This window comes from Microtus oregoni, unplaced genomic scaffold (assembly GCF_018167655.1).
Source record: "Microtus oregoni isolate MIOR12 unplaced genomic scaffold, Mior012 000019F_ref0000042, whole genome shotgun sequence".
In the NCBI taxonomy this organism is placed as follows: domain Eukaryota; kingdom Metazoa; phylum Chordata; class Mammalia; order Rodentia; family Cricetidae; genus Microtus; species Microtus oregoni.
Window position 1 is genome coordinate 35,800,818 of NW_024543078.1, and position 24,138 is coordinate 35,824,955.

Sequence of the window (24,138 nt, forward strand, 5' to 3'; positions counted from 1 at the left end):
AGTCCTCTGGGATTGTGGTTTGTAGGCTGGGTTTCTTTGCTTTATGTTTAAAAACCACCTATGAGTGAGTACATGTGATAATTGTCTTTCTGTGTCTGGGTTACCTCACTCAAAATAATGTTTTCTAGCTCCATCCATTTTCCTGCAAAATTCAAGCTGTCGTTATTTTTTTCTGCTGTGCAGTACTCCATTGTGTAAATGTACCACATTTTTCTTCTCCATTCTTGGATCGAGGGGCATTTAGGTTGTTTCCAGGTTCTGGCTATGACAAACAAAGCTGCTATGAACATAGTTGAGCACATGTCCTGATGGCATGATTGAACATCCTTTGGATTTATACCTGAAAGTGGTATTACTAGGTCTTGAGGAAAGCTGTTTCCTAATTTTCTGAGAAATCTCCACACTGACATCCAAAGGGGTGTACCAGCTTGCATTCCCACCAGCAATGCAGAAGTGTTCCCTTTTCCCCACAACCTCTCCAACATAAGTTGTCATCAATGTTTTTGATTTTGGCCATTCTTAGAGGTGTAAAATGTAATCTCAGAGTTGTTTTGATTTGCATTTCTCTGATGACTAAGGATGTTGAACATTTCCTTAAGTGTCTTTCAGCCATTTCAGATTCCTCTGTTGAGAGTTCTCTGTTTAGGTCTGTACTGCAATTTTTTTTTTTAAACTTAAGCAAGATCTTGAATATTTATTTATTTACTTATTTATTTAGTATACAATATTCTGTGTGCATGCCTGCAGGCCAGCAGAGGGCACCAGACCTCATTCCGGATGGTTGTGAGCCGGTTGTGGTTGCCGGGAATTGAACTCAGGACCTTTGGACGAGCAGGCAATGCTCTTAACCACTGAGCCATCTCTCCAGCCCCCTCCAATTTTTTTTAATTGTATTATGTGATCTTTTGGTGTTCAATTTCTTGAGTTCTTTATATATTTTGGAAATCAGACCTCTGTCTGATGTGGGGTTAGTGAACATCTTTTCCCATTCTGTAGGCTGTTGTTTTGTTGACTGTGTCGTTTGCTTTACAGAAGCTTTTAAGTTTCAGGAGGTCCCATTTATTAATTGTTTCTTTCAGTGTCTGTGCTGCTGGGGTTATATTTAGGAAGTGGTTCCCTGTGCCAATGCGTTTAAGTGTACTTCCCACTTTTTGTCTTCTATAAGGTTCAGTGTGGCTGGCTTTATGCTGAGGTCTTTGATCCATTTGGACTTGAGTTTTGTGCATGGTGATAGATATGGGTCTATTTTCATTTTTCTACATGTTGATATCCAGTTATGCCAGCACCACTTGTTAAATATTCTTTCTTTTTTCCATTTGATATTTTTTGCTTCTTTATCAAATATCAGGTGTTTGAAGATGTGTGGATTGATATCTGGGTCTTCTATTCGGTTCCATTGATCCTCCTGTCTGTACAGTCTGTTTTCAGTACTGTAGCTCTGTAGTAGAGTTTGAAGTCAGGGATGTCTCCAGAAGTCAGAAGTTCTTTTATTGCCCTTGGGTTATGGGGTGTGTGTGTGTGTGTGTGTGTGTGTGTGTGTTAAGAGATGTTTGAGGCCGGGCGGTGGTGGCGCACGCCTTTAATCCCAGCACTTGGGAGGCAGAGGCAGGCGGATCTTTGTGAGTTCGAGACCAGCCTGGTCTACAAGAGCTAGTTCCAGGACAGGCTCCAAAACCACAGAGAAACCCTGTCTCGAAAAACTTAAAAAAAAAAAAAAAAAAAAAGAGATGTTTGAGGTAATAAACGCAGGTAGATATTCAGGATGGAGAGAAGCCTGAGATGCCCTTCTGTGAAGATGGTGTAAGCTGTGTCTGGTTATTTCTCACGCCTCCGTACCGGTCCAGTTAGGGAAAATAGTTTTCTATGTCGGGGCCATGGGCCCTGACAGGCTATCCTGGGTTTTTTGCTTTTCCAAATGAAGTTGATTACTGTTCTTTCGAGGTCTTTGAAGAATTTTGCTGGGATTTTGATGGGCCCTGCGTTGAATCTGTAGATTGTTTTCTTTTTTTTTTTTTTACTCTTTATTCTTTTGGGACACCTGCCACCCAGCTCCCAAATAAATATACATGTAGGCTTACTCTTTCTTTTAAATGCCTGGCCTTAGCTTAGCTTGTTTCTAGCCACCTTTCCTATCCCTTCCCTCCTCTCCCCTCCCTCCCCCTCCCCTCCCTTCCTCTCCCCTCCCCTCCCTTTCCCTCCCCTCCCCTCCCTTCCCCTTTCTTCTTCCTTGTTTTTTTCTTTCAAGACAGGGCTTCTTTGTGTAGCTTTTGGAGCCTGTCCTGTAACTCTCTGTAGACCAGGCTGGCCTCGAACTCACAGAGATCCACCTGCCTCTGCCTCTTGAGTGCTGAGATTAAGTCGTGCACCACCACCACCTGTTAGCCAGCTTTTCTTAAGTTAGCCTGTCTACCATTTGCCTCTGGGCTTTTACCTTTCTCTATTTCTTACTTTTTTTTTTTTTGGTTTTTCAAGACAGGGTTTCTCTGTGGCTTTGGAGCCTGCCCTGGACCTAGCTCTTGTAGATCAGGCTGGCCTCGAACTCACAGAGATCCGCCTGTCTCTGCCTCCCAAGTGCTGGGATTAAAGGCGTGCGCCGCCACCACCCAGCTACCTTTCTCTATTTCTGTACATCTTTTCTTTCCTCCTTATTTTGTGTCTGGCTATGTGGCTGGTCCCTGGAGTCCTCCTCTCCTCCTTTTCCCATTCCTTCTTCTTTCTCTCTTTTTCCTTCTTTTTATTCTGTCTACCTGCTAACCCTACCTATCTTTTTGCCTTGCTGTTGTTGTTCCCCTCTTTTATTAGACCAATCAGGTATTTTAGACAGGCAAAGTAACACAGCTTCACAGAGTTAAACAAAAGCAGCATAAAAGATTGCAACATCTTTGCATCATTAAAATAAATGTTCCACATCATAAACAAATGTAACACATTGTAAAATAATGTTCCACAGCAGGCTGCCTCTGCTTAGGCTATAAACAGCAGCAAACTGAACAAGATAACAGGACTTGTATAGAGTTTCTTGGGAAGGGAGTGGAACTTTTCAGGGTGAAGCTTTCCAGGTTGGAGATTAGTGGGATTTCATGTCTAGAGATTAGGTTTTTACTTTGTAGGGTGGGGGCAGGTTCCAGCAGTTAGGGTAGTTAGAGTATTTTATGGGTGGAACCTGGTAAACAGATGGCCTTTGGAAAGGTCTGGCTCCTTGTGTGACTTGAGAGGCTTTCATGATGGTTATACAACCTTATGAATATGCTAAAAAATTGAACTGTACAATTTAGATAGATGAATTCTAAAAGCATGTGAATTATATCTTTAAAAAAAAATCTTTTTTGCCAGGCAGTGGTGGCGCACGCCTTTAATTCCAGCACTTGGGAAGCAGAGGCAGGTGGATCTCTGTGAGTTCAAGGCCAGCCTGGTTTACAAGAGCTAGTTCCAGGACAGGCTCCAAAGCTACACAAAGAAGCCCTGTCTTGAAAGAAAAACCAAAAACAAAAAAACAACACTTTTATAAAAGCCACCTTAGGCCAAATCTAAGCAGTGGCTATTACTCTGTTGTTATTTATAAAACTTTATGGACACAGAAATTTGAATTTTATGGATGATAAAAATGAAAAAATAGAGGGACTGGGGAGATGGCTCAGAGGCCCTGCTGCTCTTCCAGAGGACCTGAATTCAATTCCCAGCAACCACAGGGTGGCTCTCAACCATCTATAATGAGATCTGGTGCCCTCTTCTGGCATGCTGGCATACATGCACACAGAATACTGATGCATAATAAAGAAATATTTAAAAGATAGTTTTTTGAGTTAGAGATGACTTAGCAATTAAGAGCACTTCTTGTTCTTGCAGAAGACCTGGGGTTTATTCCTGGCACCCACATGGATTACAACTGCCAATAACCAGTTCCGGGAGATTTGATGCCCTCTTTTGACCTCTATGGACACTAGGCATGCCCATGGTGCTCAGACATACATGTAGGCAGAATACTTATACAAAAGAATACCTCTTTTTTTTTTTTTTTTGATTTTTCGAGACAGGGTTTCTCCGTAGCTTTTGGTTCCTGTCCTGGAACTAGCTCTTGTAGACCAGGCTGGCCTCGAACTCCCAGAGATCTGCCTGCCTCTGCCTCCCGAGTGCTGGGATTAAAGGCGTGCGCCACCACCGCCCGGCAAAAGAATACCTCTTTAAAAAGTTTTATAAACTAAAAAATAATTCTTAGCTCTATGTAGAATAAGGACATTTTGGGTCTTGTGGACCGTAGTTTGATGGCCTCTAATAAGTTCTTGCTTAACGTTATGAGAGAGTCTGATCGACTAGCCAGTAGGGAAAAGAATTTTGTTTGACATTTATTCAACCGTAATTTTGTCAAGAAAACCTTTTTTTTAGGGGTGTGTGACATGAAGTTTCGAGATGGAGATTTCTCTGTGTAGCTGTGGAGCCTGTCCTGGAACTAGCTTTGTAGACCAGACTGGGCTCGAACTCATAGAAATCTGCCTGCCTCTGCCTTCCAAGTGCTGGGATTAAAGGCATGTGCCATCACTGCCTGGTGATGTGGAGTTGTTAATAAAACCTGGGTAGATTCTGATCTAGGAATTCTGTAGTGGAACTAAGAAATCTATTTCTCATTAGCTGTCAGATGATGCCAGTGGTGCTAGCCCAGTGACCACAATTTAAGTAGCAAAGCAGCAATAGAAAGCACATGAACTTTGAAATAAGACAGACTGAGTCTCAAAGTTCTGCCTCTTTTCCTATCCACTTCTGCTTAGGATGTGATATTTACGCTCTATTGGCTCTTTCCACACCAGTAAAGTGGGACTGATAGTGCTGGCCCTGCACACTTGTTTCAAGATTGTGTGATGCTTAGTGCCTAAGGAAAAAGGAGCAGAAAGGGCAATAACTGGCCTGAACAAGGAGGCTTGCATCACCTTAGGCACTGTCTTCTTGTGATTTTTGTTAAGTCAGTGCATCTCCCTGGACATCAAATTATAGTGGAAACACCACTTATAAATGATGTTTGAATATTCTGTTAAAAGTAATAATAGTTTGTTCTGTGGTAGTAGAGAGAGCGTGGAGAAGCAAATAGTCTCACTCTCTGCCATGCTTTTGTGCCAAGTTTCTGCAAGGAGATGCAGATATGCCTCCAGTGAAAACAGAAAGCCGGTACTTGTGGAACTCTTGGCTTTGTTAAGGTCAGATGGTAATGACCTTCCAAGAAGGACTCGATTTTAGATTCAGTGGGAACTGGCACATGAGTCAGGTTACCTTATGGCAATAAGTTCAGGATTTTTGCTGCAGAGATGGGGGTGGACTCTCTTTCTTGCTCTGTTTGCTGCATTGCACAATTGGCTCGATGCTCTAGAAAAATTTTCCACTTGAGAGATTTGATATTTGTCATCTTGAGAAAGTGGGTGCTGAATGTAATTTGCCAGGAGGCTAAATGGATATGTTATTTCTTATCTAGGCTGGAATTTTGCTCTAATAATTCAATCTATCAGTAAGATAGCCAAATTTGAAAAATGTCTCAAAATTGAGTTGTGGGAGATTCTTATACTGTATTACATAGGAAACAAAGCTTTCTCATGTTATTTGACATTTTAAATGTTTTCACCACAACCAATGTGTTTATGATCAATTGAATGCCAACATTACAGGTCATTACACTATATAAGAAGTAGACATAGTTTTTCAATAACAGAAAGAACCTTCAATGGCAGGGCAGAAGGAATAATTTTGGTAATTTTAGTAGGATATTTATTCCTATACTTTCCAAAATGTCAGCAAATAACACCTGGAAGTTATGGTTGTGACTATTTTGTAGCCTGTATAGGATGTTAGGACTGCATGTGTGTACACTAAGGAATTTCTTATTACAGAAGAAAGGCTGTCATCATCCTCTTTTACTACGTGTGTTCTGTTTGTTTGTTTTTTGTTTGTTTTTTGAGGCAGGGTTTCTCTGTGGTTTTGGAGCCTGTCCTGGAACTAGCTCTTGTAGACCAGGCTGGCCTCGAACTCACAGAGATCCACCTGCCTCTGCCTCCCGAGTGCTGGGATTAAAGGTGTGCGCCACCACCGCCCGGCGGGTACTACATGTGTTCTATGGATATAAGCAGTGCCTTTGAATGATCTGTGGTCTGTGATGTGGACAGGATAGGTTGAAGGGTGACCTAGTGGAGAGGCAGGGAGCATGCTGGTTTAGTGCTATTGTTCCATGAATCCCGTGTCTGGTCTTTATGGGAGGAATGCCTAGGGAATAGCAATGACTGTGTGTCATGTGTAATGTTCAGTGCTTTAAATGCATGATTCCATTTGGTCCAACAGGGCTTCATTTGTTTATTCAGGAGATACTGAGTTCCCACATGGTTGAGGCAGCCAGCATCACCTAGTAGTGATCAACATCATTTTGGACGTGAGTGTTGTTTACTTTGTTTCTCGGCGGGAAAGGGGATTAGACAGAGTAAATAGCTTACCTAATGTCTCAGTGGAACCACTGTCTATTCAAGAAGAGAAGATGGGCACATCATTAAAATCACTAGCCATATGATGTTCCAATCAACACTCCATTGCATGTATGGTAGTGTCCCTATAAGTTTATAACAGAACTGGAAAATTTCTATTGCCTAGCATTTTTTGTTTAGTTTTATTTTATTTATATTTGATTTTAATTTTTTGTTTTGTTTTCTTTTTGAAACAGAATTTCACTATCTAGCCTTGGTTGTCCTAGAACTTGCTTTGTAGACCAGGCTAGCCTTGAACTCACAGAGATCCACCAGCCTCTGCCTCCCAAGTGCTGAGATTAAAGGTGTGTACCGCCTAGCTAGTTTTTTAATTTTAATTAAACTAAAAAAAATTACTGGGGCAAAAGGGCATGCACATGGATGGCCTTGAACTCTTCTGTGTGTAGAAGAGGATGACCTGGAGTCATAGAGTTAGAGGGTGCTGCCTCTGTGGAACTGAGTTTTTACCTCTCTCTTGTATCACCTGTAAGATAGAGAGAGCTCAGCAGTTAAAGGCACCGACTCTTCTGCCAGAGGACCTGGGTTCAATTCCCAGCACCCAAATGGCAACTAACAACAGTGTATAACTCTAAGATCTGACAGCCTCACACAGACATGAATGTAGGTGAATCATCAATCCATATAAAATAAAAATAAATAAATTATTTAAAGGAAACAATGGGAGTTGTCATGATTCTTCTTGTATCATTATTGGCAAAATACTTAGGCCAATACCTGGCACAAAGTAGGACTATGTAAGGGCTTTTGCATAAGTGGAAATATGTCCTGAGCCCCTTACCATTTCTCTGTTCCTTTCAGCCTCTCTTGCACTTTGTCACACATCCTCTTGTCCCATTGCTTTCCCAGTTTCTGCTCACAGGGCGTTTGTATGGGCCAGCCCAGTGACTCGAATGCCTTCCTCACTTGTTTCCTGGAATAGAGATATTAATAATTCTAAATTAATTAGTAATTAATTCTTAAATTAATTACTGATTCTAAATATTACTAATTTAGGTTGCAGTTCAAGCTTGCTTTTTGTGCCGGATGTCACATTGCTGCTTAAAGGTGGGCCTGGGATCTGAATCCAGGGAACCTGTCTTTCAAGCCAGCCCTTTCTCCACCATATATGACACTCAGTAGGAATCTCCACACAGAAAGAAGAAAATGTTACCCCCCCCCGACTTCTGAGAATTTAAGTATTTGGTAAATAGTTAAAAAAGTGGGAATAAACTTTTTCTCTTTCTTTTTTCTTTCTTTTCTCCCCTAGATAGGGTTTCTCTAAGTACCTCTGGGTGTCCTGGAACTCACTCTGTAGACCACCTGGCCTCAAACTCAGAGATTCCCTCCCTCTGTCTAGGATTAAAGGTGTGCACCACCTTTAATAATGTGACAACTTATTTGTCTTTGTCATTATTTTATTTTATTTATTACACTTGGTGTAAGATTCTATCTCAAAACCATTTTGCAAACTCGCCAGTGGGCTTATATTTTGCTGGGTAATGACATGACTAACAACCCCTGCTGTATTGCCTGGATATCTAGTTTGTCCTTGAGGTCACTTGAAAATTTTTTGTAAGTGAATCTTTTTCAGTTGCCCATGATCAGCTTGGAATTCAAGCTTTTGGCCTAAAGTAAAGCTTATTTCACAGTAGTTAAGTATTTTCTAGTTGAATACTTCACATTCCTTATGGTTCGAGTGGTTCTTCTCTGTATTCAGCCTGTCCTTCCAAGACTTTGCTACATCCCCAGTCTTGTTTTAATTTTCTTTATTTTTTTTAGAAGTTCGCCTCTCCCTTTCCTCCATTTGTGTCTATAGTTCAGTTTTAGAGGAGCCCAAATCAAGATCATCAGAGCACAGTTTTGGACAGTAAGAGGAAAGGGACTGCAAGCATATTACTACAGTTGCATGACTTTTTCAGTTTCAGAATAGCTCGTGTGTGTGTGTGTGTGTGTGTGTGTGTGAGAGAGAGAGAGAGAGAGAGAGAGAGAGAGAGAAACCAAGGAAAGGTACTGACTTTCTTTCCAAGGTGTTCATGGTCTAGTTGGAGATGCAAAACATATATGAAAAGATACTGTAAAAAGTTTCTGTGTATATACACATAGACACCTCAAACATTTTGTACTTGGAATCAAACTGAAATTGGGATAGAAGTCATGTACTGTGGCATGTGTGCCTGTAGTCTCAGCTACTTAGGAGGTTGAGGTGGGAGAATTACTTGAGCCCAAGAGTTTAGGACCATCCTGGGCAATGTATTGAGATTGTTGTCTCTTTAAAAAACAAAAACGCCACCACAAAAAAAAAAAAAAGGCAAAGTTGTATGATGGTGGCACACGAATTTAATCCTAGCAATTGGGAAGCAGATGAATCTCTGTGAGTTTGAGGCCAGCCTGGTCTACAGAGCTAGTTTAGTTTTAGGACAGTCAAGGCTACACAAAGAAACCCTGCCTTGAGAAAAAAAAAAAAAACAAAGCAAAAACTTTTTAGAAACATGTATAGTAGTGGGTGCTGGAACAAAACCAGGCAGATGTAAGGGTCTATTGAGTGTAAGAACAAGGGTCTTCTACCAAATATGAATAGTTACCAAGATTAAGGGTGAGAACCAAGGCCTGCGGTGGGAGGGAGTTCACTGAGCAAACTTGACTAGAGTTGGACTCTGGTCTACACACCTTCTCTGTATGTGCTTCTCTATCACTTATATAAAATCATCGAGAGCCTGGAGCTAGGCTCTAAAGACCTGATTTCTAGGCTGAGCTCTCTTGGGCGTGTTAAACACCTTCCCTAGTTGTTCATCTGTACAATGAAGGGAAGAAGTCACATTTCAAAGGTTTCAGCTTCTGCCTTAGAAGAATGATTCACACCTTCTGTTTTTGTGAGACAGAATCTCAATGTGTAGACTCAGCTGGCTTCTTTCTGGATCCTTCTACCTTAGCCTCCTGTGTGCTGGTAGTACAGGCATACATCACCCTTCCCAACCTTTTTCTTGGTTTTTGATGACTTCCCCAGTGATTTGTGCTAGTTTTATATTACTGTCTGAGAATATTTTTTGGCACTTGCTTAGTTTTAATTTCAGAGTTTAAAGCATTTGAAACTTAGAAAACCCAGAACTGCATTTTCTCAGAGCTACTGATAGCTCTAGCTAGCTAGTAACAAGGCTTCTCTGTTTTGTTACAGGATGATGTATTCTGTCCTGTGTGTGCTTCATCTAATTTAGTCTAAATCCACGTCTTAGGATACTTTTAGCATGCGGAAACTTGTCAGTAAAGTAATGCTGGTTTTCAAGAAGAAAGTTTGTTTTTATTGTGTTGGAGATAGATTCTATGGCCCTAGGCAAGCCCTCTTTTACCGAGGGACGTCCCTAGGTCTTAAACCTTAAACAATAGCAGGTTCTGAGAGGCTCAAGCTTCTTGTCCCAGTTCAGGAATCACTGACACCACTAGGTGGCGACAGAACTCAGTATTTTCTAAGTCACTGGGCTTTTTAAACTCTTTAGCTCTTTAACTCCAATTTCTGTTTTCTCTTTTGACAAATTTGGGCCTAGATTTGGAAATTCACAGAAAGTCTTTATTGATTTGTTGCTATGGTCTTCTTGTTTCAGTAGTTTGTTAGTTTGACTTTCAGATAAAACTGAATCTAGAGTAATTGTAGAACTTATCTGTACTGATCTGTGGTTTTAAATTCCTCAGCAGTGTCTTTATCTGCTATCTTACTCTTGCTGATTTTCAGATTAAGTCGGTCTCGTAAATAGTTCTCATCTATCCACAGAACTTCTTACCAGTTCTTCCCACTCCTATAACTTACTGTTTCGTCGGTATTAAATCTTAGACAGAATGTTTATATTTTCTGGATGCTGCATGAACTGGTTTGTATTCTCTGGTTTTATTATACAGGATTTGTTTTGTTTTTTGGGGGGAGGGAGTGCTTGGTTTGGACCCATGCTTCCCCAGCCTTTGCTGTTCTACTGAGTTTTGTCCCCAGTACCACTGAGAGGTTAGTTGGGTTATGCACTAGAGATTGAGCCCAGGGCTTTGAGTGTGCTAGGTAAGTGCTCTAACTGATCTATATCTGTAGTCCATTATTTATTAATTTTACTATTTATTAGGAGACAAGGTATCAATAGATTGTTCAAGTTAACCTTAAACTTATACTCTTCCTCCTCAGCCTCCCGAATATTTCTAATCATGAACCTGTGCTACTAGTCTGTTTTTTTTTAAACCAGTATCTAGGACATGAATAATCATTTAGATAACATTCTGCTGGAGTTGTGTTTGATAATCTCCTAGTTTTCCTAATGTTGAGGCTTGAAATTTAGGATTGTTGGAGCTGGAGAGAAGTTTCTGTGATTAGGAGTGCTGGCTATTCTTCCAGAGGACTCTGATTTAGTTCCCAGCAGCCACATGGTGGTTCACAATCATCTGTAACTCCAATTCAGGAGCTCTGATACACCAGGAATACAGGCAGGCAAAATATAATATTACATATAATTTATAATTTTTTCTTTTCATTTGTTTTTTATTTTTGTTTTGTTTTGAGACAAAGTTTCTTCGTGTAACATTCTGACCATCCTGGAACTCACTTTGTAGACCAGGCTGGCCACAAACTCACAAAGATCCGTCTGATTTGCCTCCCGAGTTCTGGGATTAAAGGCATGAACCACCATTGTCTGGCTTTTCTTTTTTCATCTGCAGGGAAGATCCTAATGATATACATAATTTTTGTTTTGGTTTGGTTTTTGAGACAGGGACACTTTTTTTTTTGAGGCAGGGGTTTTCTGTGTAACAACAGCTCTACGTGTCCTAAAATTCTCTCTGTAGATCAGGCTAGCCTCAAACTCAGAGATCTGCCTGCCTCTGTCTCTCAATTTTTTTTAAAGATTTATTTATTTATTGTGTACACAGTGTTCAGCCTCCATGTTTGCCTGCAGGCCAGAAGAGGGCGCCAGATCTCATTACAGATGGTTGTGAGCCACCATGTGGGTTGCTGGGAATTGAACTCAGGACCTCCAGAAGAGTGGTCAATGCTCTTAACCTCTGAGCCATCTCTCCAGCCCCTGTCTCCCAATTTTTTTTTTAAAAAAAATTAAATTTAATGTAAAAAATTCAAATTTGTATCTTTTTTCTGTTTGTTTTTTGAGACAATATCTTTAGCTCAGGCTGGCTTCAAACTCTCAGCTGTCTTCCTGCCTCATGCTCCTGAGTGCTGGGAATACAAGCATCATCTACCATTTCTGACTTAGCTTCATTTCTTATCCCTACCAAACAATTCTTACTATTGTTTCTGGAGAATTGTTATTTTCGGTATGTCAAGTATTGTAATCATTGCTAATTGCATATTATCCACAGCATGCTAGCTGCTAAAATCTTACTTTTCAGCAGTATTTATAATTACCATTTTTGTTGCATTAGAGAGTTCATAATACATCTATTCAGTCAACTTTTTTTTTTCCTTTTGAGAATGTGTCTTCTATATCCTATACTGGCTTTGTAGCTAAGGTTGGCTCAAACTCTTGATTCAATTGTCTGTACTTCCCAAGTTCTGGGATTACAGATATACAATACCATTCTGGCTAGATAGTCTAATTATGATTGTGAGGCATAAGGACCATACTAGCAGAACCCAGAATAAGGGAAAATATTGTACAAAGTACACATAAATGAAGTACTGAGTATTTGTTACATTCCTAGAAATGATTTTAAGATAACAGAATAGGTTGTTAAATAATTGACAGAAAATTATTACAGCAATGAAAAAAGTGCTATATGATTTATACAAAACCCTCTCAAGCTCATGGACTCAGGGGGTGACCACTTGATGACTACAGCAGTTAAGCCCCCAGAAAGGTTAAGTGACTTATCCAACACAGCAGGTTGAGGTGTTTGTGGCTGTGTGACAGAGCTATGATTGCTCTCATATTGTGAGCTAAATTCTGCAGATGATACTGTCTTCTTGGCTTTTGGAGGACAGACTCTATCTTGCTTTTATAACACTGTAATTGTTTCTTTTTTGCTTGGTCATCTATCAGCTGATTTGCTCCAGCACAAAATCTGGAGGTTACACAGGGCATAGGGAATTAGGGATGAAAACACTGGAGCCTACTTGAACTACGGTTCACCAAACTCACAGGCTTGTTGTGGTGGTTGAAGGAGGGATCTGGAACATTGATCTCTTCTCTGGACTCAATGCTGGTCTGATAGTCACTCTCTACTTCAGTAGGGAAGATGCCAGAAACTGCAGTCATCAGGACTTTTGCTCCCTAAAACACAGTAACTTATCTGCTTTGAAAGACTAAAGACTTAACCAGAGTTTAAAACCTACATTTTGTGGCTTCCCAAAGTGCTGTGATTTGTTTCTTCCTAGTGTCTTTTGTTCTGTGGAAAATTTTCTTCTTGGTTCTTTGAGGTTTAGATTTCTTTGCCAAGATATTTTTAGAAAGAGAGAATCAGTATGTGTCACCAAAGGGGGAAATATGTATCTTAAGACCTAGTTATGCAATTAGAATTTTAATAAGGAGTGTCATAAATTCTTACTTCATTGCAATCATTGCTTAGGAGTGTTCTGCTCAGAAGCCTCATCTAGCTATCATCATCATTATCATCAACATCACCAGCCAGCCACAAGCACTTATCGGAGTGGCCACAGATTGTGCAGCACTTGCCTGTATTCTGAGAGACTTAAAGTATGTGTGCATATCCATGCAGAGTGTGCATTGTGTCCCTGGCTTCAAGGAAAGGTGATCTGTAGCACTGGAGAAAAGACAGGAATCTTGGGGAAGATAAACTCATTTTTCCATATATGTGAAGTACATGCTGATTCTTGCATGATATTGGGTGAATAGTGACGAGTTAAAGGAATAGTTCTTAGAAAGGTCTAGAAGCACGTAGCTCTGCTGAGTGTGTAGACTGGGTTGTAATAAGGTCGGGTAATTGGTTGAAGGAGAGAAGAAGCAAATTGGTGGAAAACCTTGAAACTAATAATTTATATAGATTGGGCACAATAACAGATGATTGGAGGACTGGGGACTTGAAGAGGAAAATTAATTGCTGTAGTTGATTATGGCAGAAACTGACAGGGTAGGAAATTGAAGGATTTTTAAATTTTTTTTTTTTTCTGCCAAGAGGAAGCTTCAGCTTGTGATGAGTGATATAGGCTTCAGGACTGGCAGAGCAGCAAACACAAATAGAATTTTCTGCTATATTTTTGTTTCTGTTTGGAGGATCCCTTTTCCCCTATACTGAGCAGTAATGCCCACTTGCAACAGATATATCTCTTAATTGCAAGACCAAAAAGTTAACTGTTTTTGCAGTTTAAGTTCAAGAGATAGAAAAGCCTGCTTTTGTTATATGGTCTTACTCCTTGCTTTTTAAATTTTCTTTGATTAGTTGGATTTTAATGGCATTCATTATTCACTTGTCACACAGCAAAGTTATGTATATAAATGTTTAGGAGCAGGTTGCTGGGGATTGAATACGCTAGGCAAGTATTATGCCACTGAGTTGCATTCCCAGCCCCTAATAACTCTTTCCATTGTGTTTTTTGTTTGTTTTGGCATTTGATATTTTGAGACAGGGTGTCACTCTGTAGTTTTGGCTGGCCTATAACCAGCTATGTATAACAAATAGGCTTTGAACTTTTGGTAATCTTCTTACCTCTACCTCATAAGAATTACAAGGAGTGCACCACCCGCCTAGCCTGGTTGTTTAGTATATAAGCTGTAATATTTGCTATGTCTCTGTCTCTGTCTGTCTCTGTCTCTGTGTGTGTGTGTGTGTGTGTGTTCTGGCCTGAAACACTATGCAGACAAGGCTGGCCTTGAGCTCATAAAGAGCTGCCTGGCTCTCTGCCCATATATACTGAGATTCAAGCTCTGTGCCAACTTGCCTGTTGATATCTCCTTTTTCAAAACAGGTAAATAAATAACTGTGTTTAGGTTTGAATCTTTTATACAAACATCTTAAATTCACATGTCTGCTATAAGTTTGTTCTCATAGACCACCTATGACTACAAATATCAGTTGTAGATAAACATTGAAAGGGAAATGTCAGTCATCTTGAGTTTTCCATGTTTGAATAATGGTACACATGGGCACAGGCCCTGAGCCAGGGAAGCATAGTCCTTCTGTCACTCTGTCTGTAAGGATTCTAACCTTTCTACAGTTTTTATGGCAAATGCTGGAGCAGCTTGTGAGATAATTAGAAGGACATGATAAGCAAATGGGGTTTTCTGGTTCTCCTTTTCCTTTTTGGAGTCAATAGTGAAACATCACCATTGTATGACTGCTGGTTGAGGACCCACGTCCATCTCTGAGAGAGGCCTGTCTTGGCTCTTCCAATTGTGAGTTGGGTGTAAAGCCTAAGTTTTTCTGTGGGCGCTACTTCGTAGACATTTTATATCTAGCTTCAAAGTTGGGTTTAGTTTCTTCAAGAGAGTGTACCTTGTCTTGCTGTGGCCTTTCCCTAGCCTGTGGCCAGTTTCCTCTCACTTGGCAATGTAGTGTCGGCATGTACAAAGGGTTTGATAAAGGGCTTGCTACAGAGACAAAAAAATGCAGTGTGAAGACTGGCAAAGTCAAAAAACAAATGGCAGTTTCAGGATTTCATGAAACCCTGGCCAACTGGTAAGATGGTTGTTCCAAGCTAATAGACTCCAATCAACCCCACGGGTTATTGGTGGCATTTGCTTCCTATAACTGAAGTGCTGCATTCTAGCTATATTCCCGCAGTGGAGGGTAAGTGTTCAGTGCTATTTACTTAAAACATTCTAAAGTTGATAAATGACAAGTACTTCACTCTGGGTAAAGCTTGTAAATCTAGCCCCTATAAAAAATAACAAGCTGACAGCACTTAGTCCTGCTTATAAAGTTAATACGCATCTGTCTTTGATACAGGCGCAATATATATCCATGACATCACACTGCAGCCTGTTAAAGTAACAGGAAAGCAAGCACAAACACAGAGCCAAGCAGCTTCCAGAGGTCCACCATATAGCCTCTCTGCCTGAAGGCCACTTTGAGGACAGGAGGCCTGCAGAGGGGATACTTCCACCTAATAGAGGCTGAATTTCCACTCTTTCGTGCGTTTCTTCTTTCTGCAAACCACCCTCTTTCCTTCTGCAAAATGAACACCTGCCTCTTAGTCTCTCCTGTTCTTTAAGCTAAGACCAGGGAAGAGGGCTGCAGAAGTGAGTAGAACAGTAGACTACTTTGGCCAGAGGAAAAGAGATGGGTTTAAATGTGCAGTTCATCAAAAAACGGAGACATATTCTATTTTGACAAACTGTTTGGAAAAGACTATAAGCCTAACCAAAAAAAAAAAAAACTACAGATACCATAGACTACACAGTTTGGCTCCTTGACTTGACTAGGGGCCAAGGAAAAGACAGGTACTAAAGAAACAATCAAGATACACAGAAAAACTGGGGTTGAATGGGCTGTGTGTGCTCTGATGGACAAACTCTAAATGCAGCAAATTGCATGTTTGTTAAGTACAGCAGAGTATGGGTGGCTACTCTTGGTAGGAGGCACCTGTAGACAAGAAGTCTCGGGCTGTCAGCATCCTTGAGGAGAAACTACAGTTGCTAGGTTTTGCACATACTGGTCAATCATTTGTAAACACTGACATTTGGACTGGATGGAGGCTTTGCTATTTTAAGCCTCCCCACAGTGGGAAGACTTTGTTAAATTCCAGTGAGTTTGAGGCATTGATCTTTAACATGAACATGGCCTTTTCAATGATTCACACTGACTCAGGACTTCATCCACTTTTTACATATTCACTCAGTTCTGACTTCCTTGCCTTCCCACGTACAGGGCTGGCAAGAAGACTCAGTGAGTAGAGGTGCGTGTTGACCTGATTTTTTTTAAAGATTTATTAATTTCTATTTTGTGTGTATTATGTATGTTTTGCTTGCATGTGTTATATGTGTACTGCATATGTTTATGGTGTCCCAGATCCAGAAAAGGGTTTTAGGATCTCTTGGAATTAGAGTTAAGGACAGTTACGGACTGGCATGTGGGTGCTGATAACAGAACCTGTATCCTTTGCAAGAACAGCAAGTATTCTTAACTGCTGAGCCTTCTCTCTAGTCACCCTGGTGACCTGAATTTGGTCTGCAGATCCACATGGTGGAGGGAGAGAACCAACTCCCTCAAGCTGTCCTCTGACCTCCACATGTGTATATGCACCCTGCCCCCAGTAAATGCAATTTTAAAGATTATTTTAAAGGCCTGTAGGGCCATCTCATGCCATAAGGTAATTTGGCAGGTAAAGGCACTTGCCGCCAAGCATGATGACCTCAATTCAAAAACTCTGGGACCCACATGGTAGAACGAGAGAACTAACTTTCACATTGTCCTCTGACCACATGTAGTTGCACATACATATACTCAAATAATCAAAAATAGAACAAAAGTGTTAAAGTTGTATCATAGTGTAAATGTAGATCTGAAAGGCCTAAGTATCAGAAACACTTTCCTTTCCTTAGGCAAGATCTTGTTCCACAGTTCAAGCTAGCTCAGAATTTGTGTCCATTCTCCAGAGTGCCACAATTAGGGACTTGTACCATCAAGGGTATGAATGTTTTAATAGGACAATAAATAGACTCATCCCACTCATCCTGGCTTCTACTCCTACAGATATTATTGTAGGATGTGTTGATCCAGTGCCCTGACGCAGCCTGGTCCCAGACCGATTGTGCAGAATGAGAATTGTCACATGTACCAGGCCAAAGCTACATATTCATTCCTGCATTGAACATTCAGTACCGCAGATTGGAAATCATGCTGTTTGTCAGATCCTAGAAAAGTGCAGAGAACATTCCTTTTCTTTGCAACAGCTTGCACCCAAGTGAAGACACGCTGTTCCTTCAGGCTGGCATGACCTTCCTTTTGTCAGTCCTCTCCCCACAAGACCCAGCTCAGACAGTGTCTCCTCAGTGTAGCCCCTTCTCCCCAAGTCTCCTGGGCTCCCTTGTGTTCCCACAACAGCCTATTCTGTTAGCACTTAGCAATTTGTTTTTCCTTATCCATTTACTACCTGTCTTCTTTGTCAGACATGCACAGGGACCGTGTGTTGTCCTGAAGTCATCATTTATCTCCTGTGCCGAGCACAAAGACTAGGACATAGTGGGTGCTCAATAAATGTTTGTCAGATGAGTGATAGGATGGTTAGCTCGATGAGAATTGATGGTGTCCTTTCCCATCTGTCATCCATCATTGTGATATGAAGTGGGGCTGGGAGGGTTTAAGCAGCACCATTTGAGAATCAAGACAGGAAGACGGAGTGGGAATTAACAATAACTACTCCTTATTTGCTCTGGGTCCAGCACTGTCTTAGTCTCTTTAAATGTATTAATGCACTTAATCCTTAGATCAATCTGCTGAGACAGGTTCTGCTCATTATCTTTGTTAAAGCGTGAGGAAGTTCAATAACTTGCCCAAGGTCACACAGTAACAGTACTGAGATATATTGGTGGCAGATAACTCACTGACCTATGCCTTTCCTGGAAAGAAGCCCTGATATCTTGAGGCATCTATCTTGTGTAATGATTTAACTTGCCTTTTGTGTGTCTAGAATGGTACCGGTTGTGTTCTATCCTTAGGAGACTGGAGAAAATAGTCACCAGATTAGTTTCCGGGTTCTGTGGTTAGATGCCACAAGTAAAATTAGACAGCTGACAAAACATTGTGTTTAGATGCTAGGGATTTTATTGTTGTTTGTTGGTTTTTTGAGATAAGGTCTCATTATGTAGTCTGGAATTCACTTTGTAGACCAGCCTGGCCTCAAACTCATACAGATCTGCTTGCCTCTGCCTTCCGAGTGCTGGGATTAAAGTTGTGGGCTGCTACACCAGTGCCTGTCCCTTGTTTTTGTTTTTTGAGAGAGTCTTGCTATATAACTCAGGCTGACATTGAACTTTCCTAGTCATCCTGCTTCAGCCTTTTGAGTGCTAGGATCACAGGTGTGTGATACCATGTGTGACCATAGATGTCATTATCATTTTGTGTGTGTGTGTGTGTGTGTGAGAGAGAGAGAGAGAGAGAGAGAGAGAGAGAGAGACAGACAGACAGAGAGAGCGCTTGTATAGTTGTATAGGTCAGAGAATTTAGAAAAGTACAAAGAATATTCCTTTTGCAGCTCCTTGGACCTAAGTCCGGACATGCTCTTTCTTCTTTTGTCCTTTTTCCTCAAGGACAAAAAGAAGTGTCTCCTCAGTAAAGCTCCCTTCCCCCAAGTCTCCTGGGCTCACTTGTGCTGAGGAAATGGGAAATTTCTTTTTTCTTGCCATCAATGGGTCCTGAGGATCAAATTAGGCTTGGTGGCAGGGTCCCTTTACCTCTGAACTGTTTCACAGGCTCCGTTTGCTTCTTTTGTAAATTCAGATGTATTTTCCAATCAAAATAAAATATTTTGATTCCCCTAAGGACTCTTTTTGCTCTAGACCTTTGCATACAGTATTCTCTCGCCTGCAACACCCTTCCCTGCTTTCTCCTCCAAACCCAGTCTTCACTTGGCTTCTCTTTTCCAGAGTCAATTTAGATGTCTTTCTGTGAGAAAGTGGCTTTCTTTCTTAGGAGGTCCCACAGTTCCTGGGTATCCCTGTCAAAAACGCAAGTGTTTCTGTACTAAAACCCTTACCTGTGACGATCATCTCTTGTTGACTGACTTGTGTTCAAAACATTGAAGACTTGTCCCTTGTTCCCCAATGAACCTCTGTGCCTTGGGCTATACTTGAACACAGTGAGTGCTCACTGTACATTTTAGGAGTGGATGTATAGGCTGTGTGCTATGTCTCTGGGCCTTGGGTTTTAAAGTCATCTGGTCAGTCATATTAGACAACTGCTGTTGAGTGTGTCTTGTGTACTCTATACTCTACATTGGTCACTGGGGATGATGACCAATGCTTCTCCTAGTTAGAGGTGCCTGCAGTCTAAAGAGACCTTCAGATGCCACTGAGTCTCTTCAAAGCATCAACATAACTTAAAACAATCATGTTCAGGCAAGCCATCTTGTACCAAGAAAGCCCAGCCTCCCTTCCACAGGAACTTGAAAACTCTCTAGAGCACCCATGGTTAACAGTTCTTGTTTATAGAGAAGCAAAAATTCAAATAAGGAAGACAAAGGATGTGCATTTGAAGAAGAACATGTTTTAAAGCACAACCTTTTGCTTTGTTTTTGTTTTTGTTTTTTTTTTGATATTTGTTGAGCTCTACATTTTTCTCTGCTCCCTTCCCTGCCTCTCCCTTCCCCCCTTCAACCCTCCCCCAAGGTCCCCATGCTCCCAATTTACTCAGATCTTGTCTTTTTATACTTTCTATTTCCCATGTAGATTAGATCTATGTAAGTCTCTCTTAGTGTATGTATTGTTGTCTAAATTCTCTGGGATTGTGGTTTGTAGGCTGGGTTTCTTTGCTTTATGTTTAAAAACCACCTATGAGTGAGTACATGTGATAATTGTCTTTCTGTGTCTGGGTTACCTCACTCAAAATAATGTTTTCTAGCTCCATCCATTTTCCTGCAAAATTCAAGCTGTCATTTTTTTCTGCTGTGTAGTACTGCATTGTGTAAATATACCACTTTTTTTTTTTTAATCCATTCTTGGATCGAGGGGCATTTAGGTTGTTTCCAGGTTCTGGCTATGACAAACAAAGCTGCTGTGAACATGGTTGAGCACATGTCCTTGTGTGGCACAATTGAGCATCCTTTGGATATATACCCAAAAGTGGTATTATTGGGTCTTGAGGAAGGTTGTTTCCTAATTTTCTGAGAAATCTCCACACTGACATCCAAAGGGGTTGTACCAGTTTGCATTTCCACCAGCAATGCAGAAGTGTTCCCTTTTCCCCACAACCTCTCCAGCATAAGTTGTCATCAATGTTTTTGATCTTGGCCATTCTTAGAGGTGTAAGATGTAATCTCAGAGTTGTTTTGATTTGCATTTCTCTGATGACTAAGGGTGTTGAGCATTTCCTTAAGTGTCTTTCAGCCATTTCAGATTCCTCTGTTGAGAGTTCTCTGTTTAGGTCTGTACTCCATTTTTTTTTTAATTGGATTATGTGATCTTTTGGTGTTCAATTTCTTGAGTTCTTTGTATATTTTGGAGATCAGACCTCTGTCTGATGTGGGGTTGATGAAGATCTTTTCCCATTCTGTAGGCTGTTGTTTTGTCTTGTTGTTTGCTTTACAAAAGCTTTTAAGTTTCAGAAGGTCCCATTTATTAATTGTTTCTCTCAGTGTCTGTGCTGCTGGGGTTATATTTAGGAAGTGGTCTCCTGTGACAATGTGTTCAGTATACTTCCACTTTGTCTTCTATAAGGTTCAGTGTGGCTGGCTTTATGTTGAGGTCTTTGATCCATTTGGATTTGAGTTTTGAAAGCATAACCTTTTACAGGTAACATGGAGATTAAATTTAACCAAACAAAACTTCTTGGTCTTTTTGTTTGACTGGGTTTTGTTTTGCTTGTTTGTTTGTTTTTTGAATCTCTCCATATAGCCAAAGCTCCTGCCTCAGTCTCTCTTAAGTGCTAAGAATCCAGGTGTAAGACAACATGTCTGGCCAAAAACCTTACTAATTGCTTAAATACAAAGGTAAAACGTTTTCTTTTGTTTTGAAATGAGGCCCCACTGTATTATGCAAGGTTATCTTAGACTCCTGGGTTCAACGAATCTTCCTGACTCACCGTAGGATATTTTATTTTATAAATGAAGGTCTTTAAGTTCTTTTTCAAAATTATTTATTTATTTATTTATTTATTTATGTATGTATGTATGTATACAATGTTCTGCCTGTGTGTATGCCTGCAGGCCAGAACAGGGCACCACACCTTATTACAGATGGTTATGAACCACCATGTGGTTGCTGGGAATTGAACTCAGGACCTTTAGAAGAGCAGACAATGCTCTTAACCGCTGAGCCATCTCTCCAGCCCCGGTCTTTAAGTTCTTTAAAAAAATATTTAAAATTATTTACTTTGTGTCTGTATTGGGGGCACATATACAAAGGTTAGAGGATGACCTATTGCCTGTTCTGGTGGTCAGCTCTCTCCTACCATGTGGGTCTCAGAGAAGAAACATTGGTTCTTAGGCTTTGTGGCAGTGCAGCTGAACTAGCTCCTCAGCTCAGAGAGCTTGATATGTATTTATCATATCCCTATCTATCTATCTATCTATCTAATCTATCTTAAATATATTTAGGACATCTCTACTTTGCTTCCTTCCTTTTTGTTCTTTTTTTCTTTTCTTTTCCTTTTTTTTTTTTTTTGAGATAGGGTATACTTGGTTGACCTGGAACTAACTATTTAGACCAGGCTGGTCTTGAACTCACAGAGATCTGCCTGCCTCTGCCTCCTGACTGCTGGAATTAAAGGCACATAACCATCAGATAGATCACTTGCTTTCTTTAGTTTAACTAATCTTGTCTAAAACTTAATGTTCATCTTTCCCCCCAAACTTGCTGCTTTTTCTGTATTCCTTCTCTCTTTCAGTGGGATACCAGGTGCTCCAGCCGGAAATGCAGGTAGGTGTCCTGGAGTTTTTCTCCTTCTAGCCTATTCAAGTGTTGGTTCTGGGATTGCCTCCTTCTGCTTCTCAGCCTCTTTCTCTCTCTTTGCCTTCTTGATGACAGGAGGGGGTCACCTGCTCTGTGTTCTTGTCCATCCTGCAACTGTTCCTTCCCTGCAGCTTATTCTTCAGCCTGTTGGCATAAATCAGAGGAATCCTCAAAGCCTGAGGTTGTTCTTTGAGGCGAGACACCTGCTCCACCATCCCCACTCCTGAGGTTGCCTGAGAGTTTCAATCCCATCACATAGATTTGCAGTTCCCTGTAATGATCATGGCCTTTTGTTTTGTTTTGTTTTTAAAATAGTGTTACTTCCCTTCATCATTGAACCCTCACTTGTTCTTCAGTTCTCCTCTGACCTGAGTTCTTGCCTTTTTCTCCTACAGACACCCTGCTTTTGCCATTGTGTAGCCTCAGTGTGTGACACTTGGGTATGCTCTACAGTACTTGGAAAACAGGCTCTGTTCACACAGAGCTGTGAATGAGCTGTGTCTGACTCTTCTCAGAAGGGGTTCTGTTTCAGTATTGGTCATTACTGGCCAAGGTAGGGGCAAAAAGATTTGATGATCACAGAGCTGGAAAAGGCTTTTTGTGAGATAAGGAGTTTGCCTCCCTTGGATCACCATGAAAAAACAGGCCAGTGTTCATTTTAGTAGACTGCCGAATAGCTGGTGACGCGGTTTACTTACTTAGTTTAACAAGAGCATTTATTCACAGTGGTGACTCCGGAGGCCCCTTTCCAGCTCCAGTAGTCAGTAGTACTTTGCACCAATGTTAAGATATAAGTAGGGAAAATAATGTAAGTAGGGCATTCTGGATTATTGGGAGAATTGTCTCCTCACTTTATTGCAAGCTCCATAGGGCTTTTTCCATTTAACAAAAAAAATAGGCCCTCATTTTAAAAAGAAAGAATTGGAAGGGGTTGAATTACGTTGAGATTTTCAGCTCTCCAGTATGGAAGTTCACTTTCCTTCCAGGGCTCTACTCACCCTGCTTTCTGACAGCCAAGGCTAAGCCTTGCGGTGCCAGTGAGTTATGGTGAATTGGGAGTGATATCCTGATCGTCTTGGCCCTTGGGTGTTTAACTTCCCGGAGTTAATGCCTGTTCTTTAGTGGCACGTTATCTTGTGGCAAGGTAGGCATTTATAATTTATATACTGTGTGCTGCTTAAAATAGAGACAAGAGGATAATCAGCATCCTGAAGCTTCCACTTCTCCAAAATAACATTTCTTCAGTTAAGTCTGCCTGTAGGAATTAAGATCTTCAAAGAATTAAAAAACTCTCCGTCCGGTTGTCAAATGGGTGTGTCTATTATCCAGCCTTATAAAAGGGGGAAAGTAATTATATTTTAAAAATAAAACTGAGCTGGGTGGTGGTGGCGCACACCTTTAATCCCAGCACTCAGGAAGCAGAGGCAGGCAGATCTTTGTGAGTTCGAGGCCAGCCTCGTCTGCAAGAGCTAGTTCCAGGACAGGCTCCAAAGCTCCAAAAAAACTCTGTCTCGAAAAACCACAAAAATAAATAAATAAATAAATAATAATAATAAAATAAAACCTTTTTTCCTACTCAAAAATCTTAAGATTTCCATCTTTGTAGTATTCAAGGAACCTGATTATAGTCAGAGAGGATTTTGGGCCAAGGTTGCAGGACAGATAGGAAAAATGCCTTGCTTGGTAAAGGACCAAAGCCAATATGCCACTTGTGTGCTGTGATCTTGGTGTCCAACCATTTGGATTGCTGACTCTGGCTGCAAACACACAGAGAGTTGGCTTTTCCTGTTGAGTACTGGAAGAAGACTCTACATTCACATCTATTAAAGCTGGGAGTATGGTTCAGTAGTAGGATACTTGCCTAAGAAGCGCAAGATCCTGAGTTTGATCCCTAGCACTTGGTGTGGGGGGAATGGTAAAGGGATGGGCAAGATGGCTAGTTGGTAAAAACACTTACTGTACAAGCCTGTCTACAAGAGTTTGGTCCCCAGAGCCATATAGCTCCACATATTCATTTCACATACCCGACACAAACATTGAGATCAACCATTGAGGTCGGCCTCTGGTTCCTCAGGAGCCATTCACCTTGTTCATGTTTATCTATT

At 40.9% G+C, this 24,138-nt stretch overlaps 1 protein-coding gene across 6 annotated transcripts in view; it reads left to right on the forward strand.

The window, feature by feature from the left end:
* Positions 1-24,138, forward strand: part of LOC121459447 (merlin) — a 95,350-nt gene that overhangs the window by 9,541 nt on the left and 61,671 nt on the right. Inside the window, exon 1 of one of the 6 annotated variants that reach the window (XM_041669228.1) lies at positions 6,344-6,403. The exons of the other annotated variants lie outside the window; for them this stretch is intronic. The gene's annotated coding sequence lies outside the window, so the exon portion shown is untranslated. Of the gene's footprint in view, positions 1-6,343; positions 6,404-24,138 lie in introns of those variants that run through there. 6 annotated transcript variants of the gene reach the window in all.